This window comes from Cibotium barometz, chromosome 31, assembly GCF_041138505.1.
Source record: "Cibotium barometz isolate CiBa-2024 chromosome 31, ASM4113850v1, whole genome shotgun sequence".
NCBI classification, from domain to species: domain Eukaryota; kingdom Viridiplantae; phylum Streptophyta; class Polypodiopsida; order Cyatheales; family Cibotiaceae; genus Cibotium; species Cibotium barometz.
In genome coordinates this window covers 23,403,729-23,418,591 of record NC_141076.1, presented here as the reverse complement: position 1 = coordinate 23,418,591, position 14,863 = coordinate 23,403,729, and positions in this window count along the sequence as shown.

The window sequence follows — 14,863 nt, the reverse complement described above, 5'->3', positions numbered from 1 at the left end:
CATCACATTTACACTTGTGTGAGACACTAAAATCAAGGCATAAGGAAGCATGGATCATTTGTGAATTTGGGAGGTCATCTACACCTATTGTAGCACATATACACATCTATCTTCAAGCCCTTATATATAAGATAGTGTAACCAAACATCTTCTTTAATAAAAAATTTAAAGTGTAGTGTACTTGTAGCCTTTATTTCTCCCATTGTATTTAAATTTTATCATTTCTTAGTTTTGTTTAGGCTCTGTAGAAATTAGAGAAAGTAGAAAGTATTCAGTAAATCTAAACGACCTCACCCATGATTTTAGGTCTTTTAGATGAGCTAGATATCACCATCTTTGGGAAATGAAATATGTAGATGCCCTAGTAACTTAAATGACCATATAGGAGTCTCTGAAAACTTATTAAGGTTACTGCCTTAGGTTATAATACTAAATATATATATAGACCTAGAAGGCATAGTTGCACCCAAACTAATTTCCTTCCTTTTTGTTAGATTCTTAGGATATGATTCCACATTAGATTATCCAAAACCCTAAACAAAATTTATGGGGTTAAAAAATATTAGTGCTAGGGTTGGAATAAATTACATATGTGAAAGTAATTATGCACAATTTATGTGCAATCATGTGTCTATAAATGTGCACTAAATTTTCATGGAAAATCCTTGTTATTTTAGGAAGGAATGATGGATGAGTTTTGGAATTTTGTGATGTGTTGCCCATGAAATGCATAGGAATTTATGATGAAGAAGTTTTAAACTTTTGACCCTAAAGGTTTCTTCTTTTAGAGAGAGAAAATCTATTTTTATATGGTCTAAAGTTTGTGGGATAAAGCCTCATAGGAGAAAGCTAGATGTTGAATACGTATTGAAAATATGTAGATTTAGGAAAAATTAGGGAAAAAAGGAAAGCATGGTTTACAACCCTAGTAAGAATTCTAGAGAGAGAAAGTGCTACTTTTTTAAATCACTGCATATAGGAATAGGTAAAAGTGAAAGAAGGATGATAGGAAGTCCTTGACATTGGATTATCACTTTTTATGATTAGGAGAGAAATAGTATGTCCTTAACTGAATAAGTTATAGGGAAATGGCTATAGAGATGGAAAATGACTACTTATCCTAGAGAGAGAGAGAGAGAGAGAGAGAGAGAGAGAGAGAGAGAGAGAGAGAGAGAATTTTTAGAGAAAGAAAGATGATTAATGAGAGAGAAAAACCTTAGGAAGATAAAGAATAAGAGAAGGTTCATCTATCAAAATTCAGATAAATTAACCCTTTAAGTTAGAAGGATCAAATTAGAACACTTAAATTATAATTCAAAGTGTAGTACATTGAGGATCAAAAAATAGGTTCTCTAAGATTTTTTCAAATCTTATCTAAGAAATAAGAAGTTTTATCATTGCAAAACAAGTCACCGAATGAGACTTAAATGATATTGGATCAAGTTATCAAGAGGATCATGACAAACTGGAGAAATGTCATTCAGAGATTCGATGTAGAGGAGAGAATGTCTCCTCACATGATTGTGAACGTTTACTGTCTTAGTGCATGTTTGATGCTTCACTACTTAACCATGTTTTCTATATTGATTGTTTTTTAAAATCATCGTATGTATTATAGTGGAAGACTATGAAGTACCCACATAGGCATTTGTGTTGCCACAGATAGATGTCATCCGAGTGGTGAATCCTATTCTGAAGATAGTTATCCGAGACCTTGACCCATCTCGGTAGACGTGGATGTGCGGATGTGCTCTTGACACGGTTGGTGTGTGATGAACAAGAGACAGCTCTCTTGTTGTATTGGGCAGTGATGGACAAGAGGTGTACTCCTGACATGGTTGGTATGACTGACAAGAGGCGGCTCCCATTGTACTAGGCAGTGATTGAGTATTTAGGGGCTTAGATCGAGCGTCAATCTCACTACAGAGCTCCTTTGCATTTCTTGGCCAAAGCACTCTTTCCTTGGGAGTGGTATGGCTATCAAAAGCAGCTCCAGGTGATTTTGTACGATTGCAAGATTTGGGTGTATCATCCTTACTGGATAGCATAGTTGTCCCATAATGTTTAGGCTCAGTAGTGTATAACTTCTTGGTCCAAGGATCATAGTCGTGGTGCTAGGAGACATATATAGACATATTACTTTTTTTTGTATACTTTAAATATTACTTTAAATATTTAAAGTAATACAGACATATGGTGTTTTTTTTGTATACTTTATTACTAGGCTCTCTTTTATAATGTTACATTTCTAGAGTTGTGTATGTGAGTAGAAAATAATTACGTGTCATGGAGTACATCCATGAATTATGCCTTTGTTTTTAGTTAAGTGTGTGCGTAATGAATAAGGAAGATCAATTTTGGGTGTGTGCGCTCACTTTGGGATTGAGTGGTAGGGTGGCAGGCTAGGCTCATTGGGATTGAGTGGGGTCTAGACTAAGCCTATGGATTTGGTTGAAGTCAAAAAAGTATGAAATACTGGCACTTTCCAAGCGAGATAGATATTTTAGGCTTTAGACACTTGCGATAAATTCAAAATTTAGAGTATTATGATGTAGGAATGCTGGTCAGAATAATGTATCGAGACTGTCACCTTCATAATCAAGGAGTGAAACATTACTTGAACTCAGGGGAGCCGCCATCGCCTCTTACTTATGATGGAGACATACATCTGGAGGAGTTATACACTTTTCCTAGTGTGAGGAGTTTCTAGTGCAACTCTACAAAGCATGTGGCTAGATATCTAAATGTTAGACCATTGTTGTATATGAAGCCCCCAGGTGAGATTTTCACCCTTGACAAATCCTCCGTTGTAGCCATATTCTAATGTAGGGGGTGAGAGTCCTCATAGTTGGTATTAGAGTACGGTTATGAAAACGAAACTTACAATGTTTTACTAGGTTTCTTTTCAGATGATGTAGCAGATGATCCAATCATGTCTTTCTAAGATACCTTGAGAGAATAACATGATAGCTTTTGCATTTGAGCACTTACTATACAATCCTAGCTGACAGGAGAGACTTGTTCTAGCTTGGCATTTTGAGGAGCTTTATTTTTCCACATGGGTTGAGCAGTGGCATTGTTGGTTCACGCATAACACCATCACCACCTATGGTAGTTAGGATGTGAAGATCTGAGATAACATTTCTTTGGCTATGATCTGTTTTGGATGAGGACTATAGCCAAGCTTAGATTATATTATAGGCCTATGCCTAGAAAGAAAGATATTAAAGCTGCTTAGGATAAACAAAAGCAATATGTCAGAAGAGGTCCAATCGAGAATTTAAAGAAGGTGATATGGTTTTTCTTTATGTATGACCCAAGTGAAGTTCTCTATTCTTGGAGAAGTACAAGAAGTTATCACCAAGATATTGTAGACCTTATGTTATCATGAGAAAGATTGGTGATCAGGCTTATGAATTGCTTCTTCTTCCATATCTTAAGATTCACAATGTTTTTCATGTTAGTATGTTAAAGAAGAATCGTCCCAACCCTGAGCACATCTTGGAGGATGATCAGATTATTATGCCACTACAAGGCCAAATGGAGTTAGAACCTAAAGAAATTGTGGATGTTGAGAAAAGCCCTTAAGGAACAAAATTCTAAGAGAATATCTAGTTAAATGGAAATTGCAACTTGGGAAAAACAAGAGGATCTAGCCAATGACTACTATCCCTATTTCATGAGATGAGGAAATCTCAATGCTTAAAAATAAAAAAAATGACCAACATTGGTGGCCGTGTGCACATATGCATGTGTAAAAGCACCTTGAACTTAAAAGAACTGAGAAAAATAAGTCCATAATTAAAACAAATTATTGCATATACCCTAGGGTCATGTGCTTGGCCCAAAAAAAAGTCCTAGCACTTCAAGGAAATAAATGAAATTTAGGTAGACTAAGAGGTGCCCATGGAAGAATTAATTAAATGGACTAAGGTTCAATGGTTGGGGTAAAACCATGGGTTTGTGGAAAACCAAAGTGGGAAGTTGGAAGTAGGAAATGGTAAATGGTATGGGCACACATGGGTTTTAGATAGGTGGCAATTATAGATGGTTTTTAGACTAGTGGCATTTTGCATGATGGTGTCAGGCTCCCTGCCTTGAGTTGCATTAGTTGCATGGCAGGCTCATGCATTAGTAAGCTTTAGTCTAGCCACACTTAGCCCCCATTTTGATAGAGCTAAATCATGTATGTGGAGTGCATGGTAGGTTGGTACTTAAATATGGCATATTAGTAGATTCCATTGCATGGGGGGGGGTGTTGGGCTATAAAAAGGGACCCCATCTCTTCATTTTCTCAATGCCTACTTTATGGCACCAATTTGCTAGTATTTTATCATATTTATACCTTACACTACTTACATTCACAACTTACATGCCATAATACTACCCTAGCTAGTCAAAGTAGTTATCTACTACATTGCTTGTGTGGGGCACTGAAATCAAGGCAAAAGGAAGCATGGATCATTTGTGAGTTTGGGAGGTCATATACACTTGCTGTAGCACATACACAAATCTATTTGCAAGCAAGTGATCAAACATATCCTTTAAAAATAAAATTGAAGTACAATGTACTTGTGGCCTTTGTTTCTCCTCTTATATTTGAATTTTATCATTTCTTAGTTTTCTTAGGCTCTGTAGAAATTATAGAAACTAGAAAAGTATTAATTAAATCTAAATGACCTTACCTATGATTGTAGGTCTTTTTAGATGAGCTAGATAGCACGATCTTTGGGGAATGAAATATTTGGATGCCCTAGTTAGTACCTTAAATGACTTTATAATTATAGAGTCTCTAAAATTTTATTAAGATTACTGTCTTAAGTTATAATACTAGATTAATATATAGACCTAGAAGGCATAGTTGTACCCAAACCTATTTCCTTCCTTTTTGTTAGATTTTTAGGAGTTGATCTACATTAGATTATCCAAAACCCTAAATAAAATTTATGGTTAAAAAAGATCAACTTAAGGGTTAGAGTAAATTAAATGTGTGGAAATAATTGTGTACCAATTTATGTGGACTCATGTGTACTAAACTTTCATGGGAAACCCTTGTTTATTTAGGAAGGAATGATGGATGAGTTTTGGAATTTTGTGATGTGTTGCCCATAAAATGCATAGAAAACTATGATGATGAAATTTAAGACTTTTGACCCTAAAGATTTCTTTTGACCCTAAAGATTTCTTTATTTAGAGAGAGAGAATCTAATTTTTATGGTCTATAATTTATGGGATAAAGCCTAATAGGAGAAAGTTAGATGTTGTGAATAATTCCTATTGAAATAGGTAGTTTTTAGAAAATAGGAAAGCATGGTTTGAAACCCTAGTGAGAATTCTAGAGAGAGAAAGTGCTACTTTTTAAAATCACCATATAGGAATAGGTAAAAGTGAAAGAAGTGGGATGAAAAGTCCTTAACATTGTATTACCCCTTTTTTATGACTTACAGGCAAATGGCTACTTATCTGAGAGAGAGAGAGAGAGAGAGAGAGAGAGAGAGAGAGAGAGAGATTAGGAAGATAAATAATAAGAGAAGGTTCATCAACAAAAATTTAGATAAATTAACACTTTAAGTTAGAAGGATCAAATTGGAAAACTTAAATTATAACTCAAAGTGTAGTACATAGGGGATCAAAAAATAGGTTCTCCTAGGTGAACATTAAGATTTTATCTAGGAAATAAGAAGCTTTATTATTCCAAAACAAGTCATCGGATATATTGGATCAAGCTATTGAGAGAAATGTCATTTAGAGATTTGATGGAGAGCAGACAATGTCTTATCGAGCTTGTGAAGTTTTACTTAGTCTTAGTGCATGCTTGATGTTTCACTGCTTAACCATGTTTTTATATTGAAAATTTCATGTATTCATTATATGTATTATTGTGAAAGTCTATGATGAAGGTACCACACAATCATTTTTGTTGCCAAACGAATGTCATCTGAGTGGTGAATCTTATAGCAAAGATGATTGTCCGAGACCCTAACCCATCTCGACAAGACGTGAGTGTGCTCTTGACACAGTTGGTGTGATGGACAAGAGGTAGCTCCCTTGTACTGGACAGTGTTTGGGGGCTTGGACCAAGTGTGTCAGTTGCTATAGAGCTCTTGTGCACTGGTTGGCTACAACATTCTTGCCTTGGAAGTGATTTGGCTATTAGAAGCGGGTCTGTGGGACTTTGCATGATTTCAAGATCTGGGTGTGAGACTTATGGGCTCCTTGTTAGACGATATAGTGGTCCCGAATATTCAGGTTGAGTAGTGCATACCTTCCTGGTCCAAGGATCACCGTCGTAGTGCTAGGAGATATATATAGACATATGATGTTTTTTTTATATAATACTTTGAATATTACTTAGCTCTATTTTATAATGCTATATTTCTACAATTGTGTGTATGAGTAAAAAAGATTTGTATGCCATGGAGTGCATGCATGAATTTTGCCCTTGTTTTCAATTGAGCGTGTGTAATGAATAAGGAAGATTAATTATGGATGTATGAGTTCACTCTAGCTCCATAGGCCCAGTGGTTGAGTAACATGCTAGGCCCATTGGGATTGGTTGAAGTAGGGATAAAATACTAGAAAACGGGTGACAAGGTGGACCTAAGCATGTGGATGCTTCCAAACGAGACTAAAAGTTGTTTTAAACTTTAGAGACTTGGGATAAATTGGGAATTTAGATTATTAGGATGTAGGAATGTTGGTCGAAATGTGTCGAGGCTATCACCTTCATAATCGAGGAGTAAGACATTGGTTGAGCCCAGGGGAGTCGCTAATTACCTCTTACTTGTGAGAATCATGAGGGAGACATGCATCAAGAGGAGTCATACATTTTTCCTAGTGTGATGAGTTTCTAGTGCAACTGTGTAAACCATGTGGCTAGATATTCGAATGTTGTATGAAGCCCCTAGGTGAGAGTTTTCACCCTCGATGAGTTCTCTGCCAGCCATATTCTAATAGATGTGGATGAAGTCATCACACCACTCATCGATGACTGTGTTCTAAGTTGTGTTGATGTTTGGAATGGTTGCAAGTAAGAGTACACTCCCCTCAAGCTAGGCATACTTGATCTCTCAACCAAAGTGAACACAGTAGCACATGAAATAAATGATGCTAGGATAATCTATTCTTTTACTAATTATTCTATGATGTACCAGTATTATGGGGTGATTTTTATGTTTCCTTATTCACACATTGAGGCGTGATGAACTACTTGTGTACTTTTCTAAATATAAATTTCCCTATAATTAATAACAATGTAATCAATTTCTAAGTAATTTAAATTTTCTCTTACCTTTGTACTATAGTATGAGTACACACTTTTGCCTATAATTAATAATAATGTAATCGATTTCTAATGTACTTAGCTTTTCTCTCATCTCTATACTGTAGTCTAAAGTTGATCTTGTCATAACTCTATTAATCTATGTAGATTTGCTTAACATCTAACACACATAATCATTTTCCCAACTAGGTAATGAAATGGCTAGGCTAGATCAAGACTTGCTTAGAGTCAACATATATAGGTTTATCTTGTGACTATAAGATTGGACCTGGTATTACTAACTTTTAATAATATACCTTCAACACTCTTCTCTCTTATGTTTTCTTCTAGCTAAACAATCATAATACTCTTAATTGTTCGATCAATTTTAATTTTGACTTGGAATTAGACCTCTTTTACATCCAATTCTCCCTAGTAATAATGGTGGGGGGTAGGGCTATGACTTGTTGGTGGGGCCTAACCACCCCACCGAGTGGTGTTCCTATCCTTGGGTAAGGGGTGGGTCACACATGCAAACACCTTCTATTTAAACAATACTTATTGTGGGTTTTTACTTAGATTTACTCCTATATTCAATGATATTTACAGTATGGTGTATGCCTAACTTGGGCAACCTTTATTTTCATTTACAATTAAACCTATAGGTCTGTATGGGTCAACTTTCTCCACATAAAAGATCTCGCTTTGTCTTTTAAAAGTGTCACACAAAACAATCTTCATGCAAAACCTATGAATTTTACCAAAAAAATAATAATTCAACGAACTTTACTATGACTTAAATTAAAGTAACGTTATTAGAGAATGAAAAAAAACCACAAATCTCTAACATATTACTTAGTTTACCCTTTCCTCTAGTGTTATAAAGGTAAAGATCAACGAGTACTACTACCTTAAAAAATTCTATGGAGGTGTCCATTGATGATCTTTATGTGTATTCTCACAATGAAAGAAACACTTTACATGTTTAAGAAAAGTATTGGAATGATGTTTCTTGTATTAGATCTCCCTTAATTTATTTAAATGTTAACTTTGGGGGGTTTCTTATAATAGATATCGCTTTTATGTTTAATTTATCTTTCATTTAATTGCATAGATGCTAGCCCTGGCTTTGAAACCAACTTGAAAATCTAAGGAGCTAGGAAGGATCAAAGAAAAATATTAATTCCATACTTAATGCTAAGAATAATGATAAACTTAAATAAGAATTAATCTCAAATTAATCAAGATAATTACAATAATAATATGCCTCTAAATGATATCTCAAAATGAGCATTAGATGCACATATGCTTTGCACTCCATGTAGAATTTATGTGGATGCAAAATGTGCATTTTCTATGACTAGCACACAACATGTGGCTAACACTTTACCCATAAAGACATCTTCACCTTTTTCTGTTTATAATCATCATCACACACACAACATGTGGCTAACACTTTATCCATGAAGACATTTCGCCTTTTTCCTTTTATAATCATCATTCATCATCATCATCATCACACACACACGCACACACACACACACACACACAAACTTCTGAATACACCATACACATGTGGAAGACTCTTGCCCTCCAATTGACCACATATCTAAGAGAACACTCGCTTCCCCACCATAAGAAAAAATTGGAGGACTTAATGCATCCCCTCAAATACATTATGATGTGAGACATTATGGTGGGAGAGTCCTCATCTCTCACCAAATGCAAAGGATCTCAATGAATCTAATATGTAAGAGATCTTAATGAATATTTTTGAATTGCTAGAATACATGCATGAGCCTTCTTTTATGAGCCATGAAGTTGGAGTTGGTAAGAAAATAGAGCTTTGTACTTTCTCCTATTTTCCTTTTTAATGTATCACACAAAATAATTTTTTTGAAACGTATAAACTTCACTAAGAAAACGTTGTTTCAACAAACTCTACTATGAGTAGGTCCCATGTTATCTGTAAGACAAAAATAACATTATTAGACCATGAAAAGAAATCCACAAATCTCTATCATATAAATTTTTAACCCTTTCAATGGACCCTCTAGTGTTATGACAGTATATATCATGCATATTTATGAAAGTGAGGTGCATATATTTAAACTTTAAGGAAGGGAAGAGAGTGCTTGCTTGGTGGGCATATGAAGGTTGGTGACACTTCCAAAAGGCCATAAAATGAACGGTAGGTATGTTGATGACAGTTCCAACAAGGCACAATAAACGATAGAATGAAACCTTCTTAATATCTATGGTGACCCATGCAAGTTGTTATATGCCAACTTAGATTTGTGTTGTGGGCCATACAAATAGAATGAATACATGCAATACTATCACAAAACTATAAGAGCCAAGGCAAGGGGCTTGAGATTTTAAAAAGACTGGTTATACCCATACATATACACTTGATGTCAAAACAATATTTTTCTTCTTCTTCTTCTACTACTACTTCTTCTTCTTCTTCTTCTTCTTCTCTCTCTCTCTCTCTCTCTCTCTCTCTCTCTCTCTCTCACACGCGCGCGCGCACACACACACACACACACACATGCTTTATATGTGTGTGTGCATTTGCACATGACATGCACACACACACACACACACATGCTTTATATGTGTGTGTGCATTTGCACATGACATGCACACACGTGTGTGTGCCACATATGCATGCACACGTGCACGTACGTGTGTTTATTATGTGTGTGTGCATGCCGTGCATGTGCTATATCATCTTCCCCACACACATATATACCTATAGCATTTTTCCTTCATGTATATTTAACCTTTATGATTATACACATATTTTACCTATTACTAAGTGTGTGTGCATGCATGCGTGTGTGCGTGTGTATGATTTACGTATATAGATACTCCCATTTCAAAATACTTTCTATATATTTATTTAATCTATAGCATCTTCCCAACACACATACATACCTATGTCATTTTTCCTACGTGTATATTTAAATTTATCATTATACATTTATTTTACCTATTACTAAGTTTCCTACGTACACACACACACACGCGCGCGCGCGCACGCACACACACACAAATATATGTATATATATGAACATTTTCCTAGACATACACACTTATACACTTACATGCATGCACACTTATAAATTTATATACATATATATTCACACACACACACACATACACTTACATGCATGCACACTTATGAACTTATATACATATATATTCACACACACACACACACGTCTCTCTCTCTCTCTCTCTCTCTCTCTCTCTCTCTCTCTTACATGCATGCACACTTATAAACTTATATATATATATACACACACACACACACACGTCTCTCTCTCTCTCTCTCTCTCTCTCTCTCTCTCTCTCTCTCACTCTCTTTGACCAAAATTTTGCACTCTCTCTCCCTCTTTGTCTTTCTCTTATATACATATGTGCATAAAAGAGTTTAGGTTACATATATACATATGTCTATATATTTATGTGTGTGTGTGTATGTGTGTGTGGTTGATTATATACTCACCGCCTTCCTCTCATACATTTTATTAATGAGTGCCTTCTTTGTGATTACTAAGTGGCCTCCCCAATATACAAGATGCCATATTGTATCCTTCTTAAGGTTTTTTTCCTGCACTACCATACCCAATTCTAATCCCATGTGCATACACACACACACATACACACATACATACACATGCACACACTTTTTTACATTTACACTACAATCGTGACCTTAGTATGTATTCTTAAATATAGACTCTTACCTTTTTATTTAACATATTGCTTCATGCTCTATAATTCAATGCTTATGGTGGAAGATTTTTTACACTTATGCTTTTCACATGGTTGTAATGGTCTTTCTAAGTTCATTAATCTCCACTTACAACATAGATGTACTAAAAGATGTCAGGTTCATTACTCTTTACTTTCTAAGTTCATTACTCTCCACTTAGAAAAAATTGGAGGACTTAATGCATCCCCTCAAATACATTATGATGTGAGACATTATGTTGGGAGAGTCCTCATCTCTCACCAAATGCAAAGGATCTCAATGAATCTAATATGTAAGAGATCTCAATGAATATTTTTGAATTGCTAGAATACATGCATGAACCTTCTTTTATGAGCCATGAAGTTGGAGTTGGTAAGAAAATAGAGCTTTGTACTTTCTCCTATTTTCCTTTTTAATGTATCACACAAAACAATTTTTTTGAAACGTATAAACTTCACTAAGAAAACGTTGTTTCAACAAACTCTACTATGAGTAGGTCCCATGTTATCTGTAAGACAAAAATAACATTATTAGACCATGAAAAGAAATCCACAAATCTCTATCATATAATTTTTTAACCCTTTCAATGGACCCTCTAGTGTTATGACAGTATATATCATGCATATTTATGAAAGTGAGGTGCATATATTTAAACTTTAAGGAAGGGAAGAGAGTGCTTGCTTGGTGGGCATATGAAGGTTGGTGACACTTCCAAAAGGCCATAAAATGAACGATAGGTATGTTGATGACAGTTCCAACAAGGCACAATAAACGATAGAATGAAACCTTCTTAATATCTATGGTGACCCATGCAAGTTGTTATATGCCAACTTAGATTTGTGTTGTGGGCCATATAAATAGAATGAATACATGCAATACTATCACGAAACTATAAGAGCCAAGGCAAGGGGCTTGAGATTTTAAAAAGACTGGTTATACCCATATATATACACTTGATGTCAAAACAATCTTTTTCTTCTTCTTCTACTACTACTACTACTTCTTCCTCTCTCTCTCTCTCTCTCTCTCTCTCTCTCTCTCTCTCTCTCTCTCACGCACAAACACACACACACACACACACACATGCTTTATATGTGTGTGTGCATTTGCACATGACATGCACACACGTGTGTGCGCCACATATGCATGCACACGTGCACGTACGTGTGTTTATTATGTGTGTGTGCATGCCATGTGTGTGCTATATCATCTTCCCCACACACATATATACCTATATCATTTTTCCTTCATGTATATTTAACCTTTATGATTATACACATATTTTACCTATTACTAAGTGTGTGTGCATGCATGCATGCATGCATGCGTGTGTATGATTTACGTATATATATACTCCCATTTAAAAATACTTTCTATATATTTATTTAATCTATAGCATCTTCCCAACACACATACATACCTATGTCATTTTTCCTACGTGTATATTTAACCTTATCATTATACATTTATTTTACCTATTACTAAGTTTCCTACGTACACACACACACACACACACACACACAAATATTTGTATATATATGAACATTTTCCTACACATACACACTTATACACTTACATGCATGCACACTTATAAATTTATATACGTATATATTCACACACACACACACACACACACTTATACACTTACATGTATGCACACTTATGAACTTATATACATATATATTCACACACACACACATCTCTCTCTCTCTCTCTCTCTCTCTCTCTCTCTTACATGCATGCACACTTATAAACTTTTATATATATATATATACACACACACACACACGTCTCTCTCTCTCTCTCTCTCTCTCTCTCACTCACTCTCTCTCTTTGACCAAAATTGCACTCTCTCTCCCTCTTTGTCTTTCTCTTATATACATATGTGCATAAAAGAGTTTAGATACATATATACATATGTCTATATATTTATGTGTGTGTGTGTATGTGTGTGTGGTTGATTATATACTCACCGCCTTCCTCTCATACATTTTATTAATGAGTGCCTTCTTTGTGATTACTAAGTGGCCTCCCCAATATACAAGATGCCATATTGTGTCCTTCTTAAGGTTTTTTTCCCGCACTACCATACCCAATTCTAATCTCATACGCTTCCCCTATTTAAACCTACACTCTCTCCCTTTGCATGCTAAAATAGTGAGTATGTATTGTTTTTCCTTGCCTACGTGGCTTCCACCTGAGCTCTCTTCTTTGCATGTTCTTCTTAGCTAAGCACCTCTTTCTTACCCAATACGCGTTGTTGCTCTCTGTACTCTAGAGTGCTCTCGACTGACATTGCAATGGAGTCTCACTTCTATGTACTTGTGAAGGTTTTACATGTTTTTCATGTTTAACGCACAACACATATACATATGTTCTCTTCTTTTACACTCTCACATGTGCTTATGGTTCCTTCCTTTATACACACATAACACTTATTCTTATGGTTCTCCTCTTTTACACACTAATCACTTTACTTCACCTCTCCCCTTGCTCCTTTTAAATTCACTAACTCCTTAACCCCCTCTTATGCCAATCTTCCTTGTTCTAGGCATTAATATTGTTACTAAACTTTGTGTTATTATCTCCTAGTATGTTCAGCATGCAATTATCTTGTTTGCATTGTTTCAATGTTCTCTATGAAATACATAGGCTTAACTACTCATCCCATATTCATGTAGCTCACAACTTGTAATGTTGAGTCCATGCCTACATATACTCACACCTACATCATAGTGTTATCTTCAAGTGGTGATGAAAACTTCACTTACCCTTATTGACACACCCAATCTCTCTCTCTCTCTCTCTCTCTCTCTCACACACACACACACACACACACACACACACACGCACGCACGCACGCATGCACGCACGCACACATACATACATACATACACATGCACACGTGCACGTGCATACACACACACACATACATACATACACATGCACACACTTTTTTACATTTACACTTCAATCGTGACCTTAGTATATATTCTTAAATATAGACTCTTTTCTTTTTATTTAACATATTGCTTCATGCTCTATAATTCAATGCTTATGGTGGTGGAAGATTTTCGACACACAAAAATTAGCATTTTTAAAAAAATTATAAAGGCAAACAAACAAAGAAATTTATAAAAGATCGTCAAGCTCAAGGATAACCAAAAATACATATCATGCTTTTTTATTAAAGTAGAGATATTATAACCCTTTAATTTTTTCATATTTTTTTAATTTACAAGACTAAAAGTTTACTTCTTATATATCAGATAATTTCTGGTTACATCATTTAGTGATTACATCACAACATCAAAACCCAAATCTAGACGCGGAGCAAGGGGAATAGCATGAAAAAATTGAAGGGTTGACCTCTTTGAATATATTCAAGAGGGCCTATGTTTTCATGGAGAATTTCATTCCTAATCACAAGTCTGCAACACCAGGCATCATGCTCTTGAAGATGATTCAGTCATGGAAATTTTTTTCCTTGTGCATTATGGATGATTCATTGGTCATGGCGCGTATGAATTCTTGGACCCTTTGATCCTAATCTTCAAAGAATGTTACATCCAAGCAAGCTCTGTCGATGTTGTCAACTATCTTCGGTAGAGGCTGAGGATTGAGGAAATAGCATGCGTACTCGCCCTTGCATATTTCTGTCAAATCTGCACTTTCTGGATCTCTCATGCATTTCCAAAAAGCCCCACTTTGCAGAGCTCATGCCATTCCCAGTTTGTGGAACCACCCATAATGCACAAGGAAAAAATTTTCCATGACTGAATCATCTTCAAGAGCATGATGCCTAGTGTTGCAGACTTGTGATTAGGAATGAAATTCTC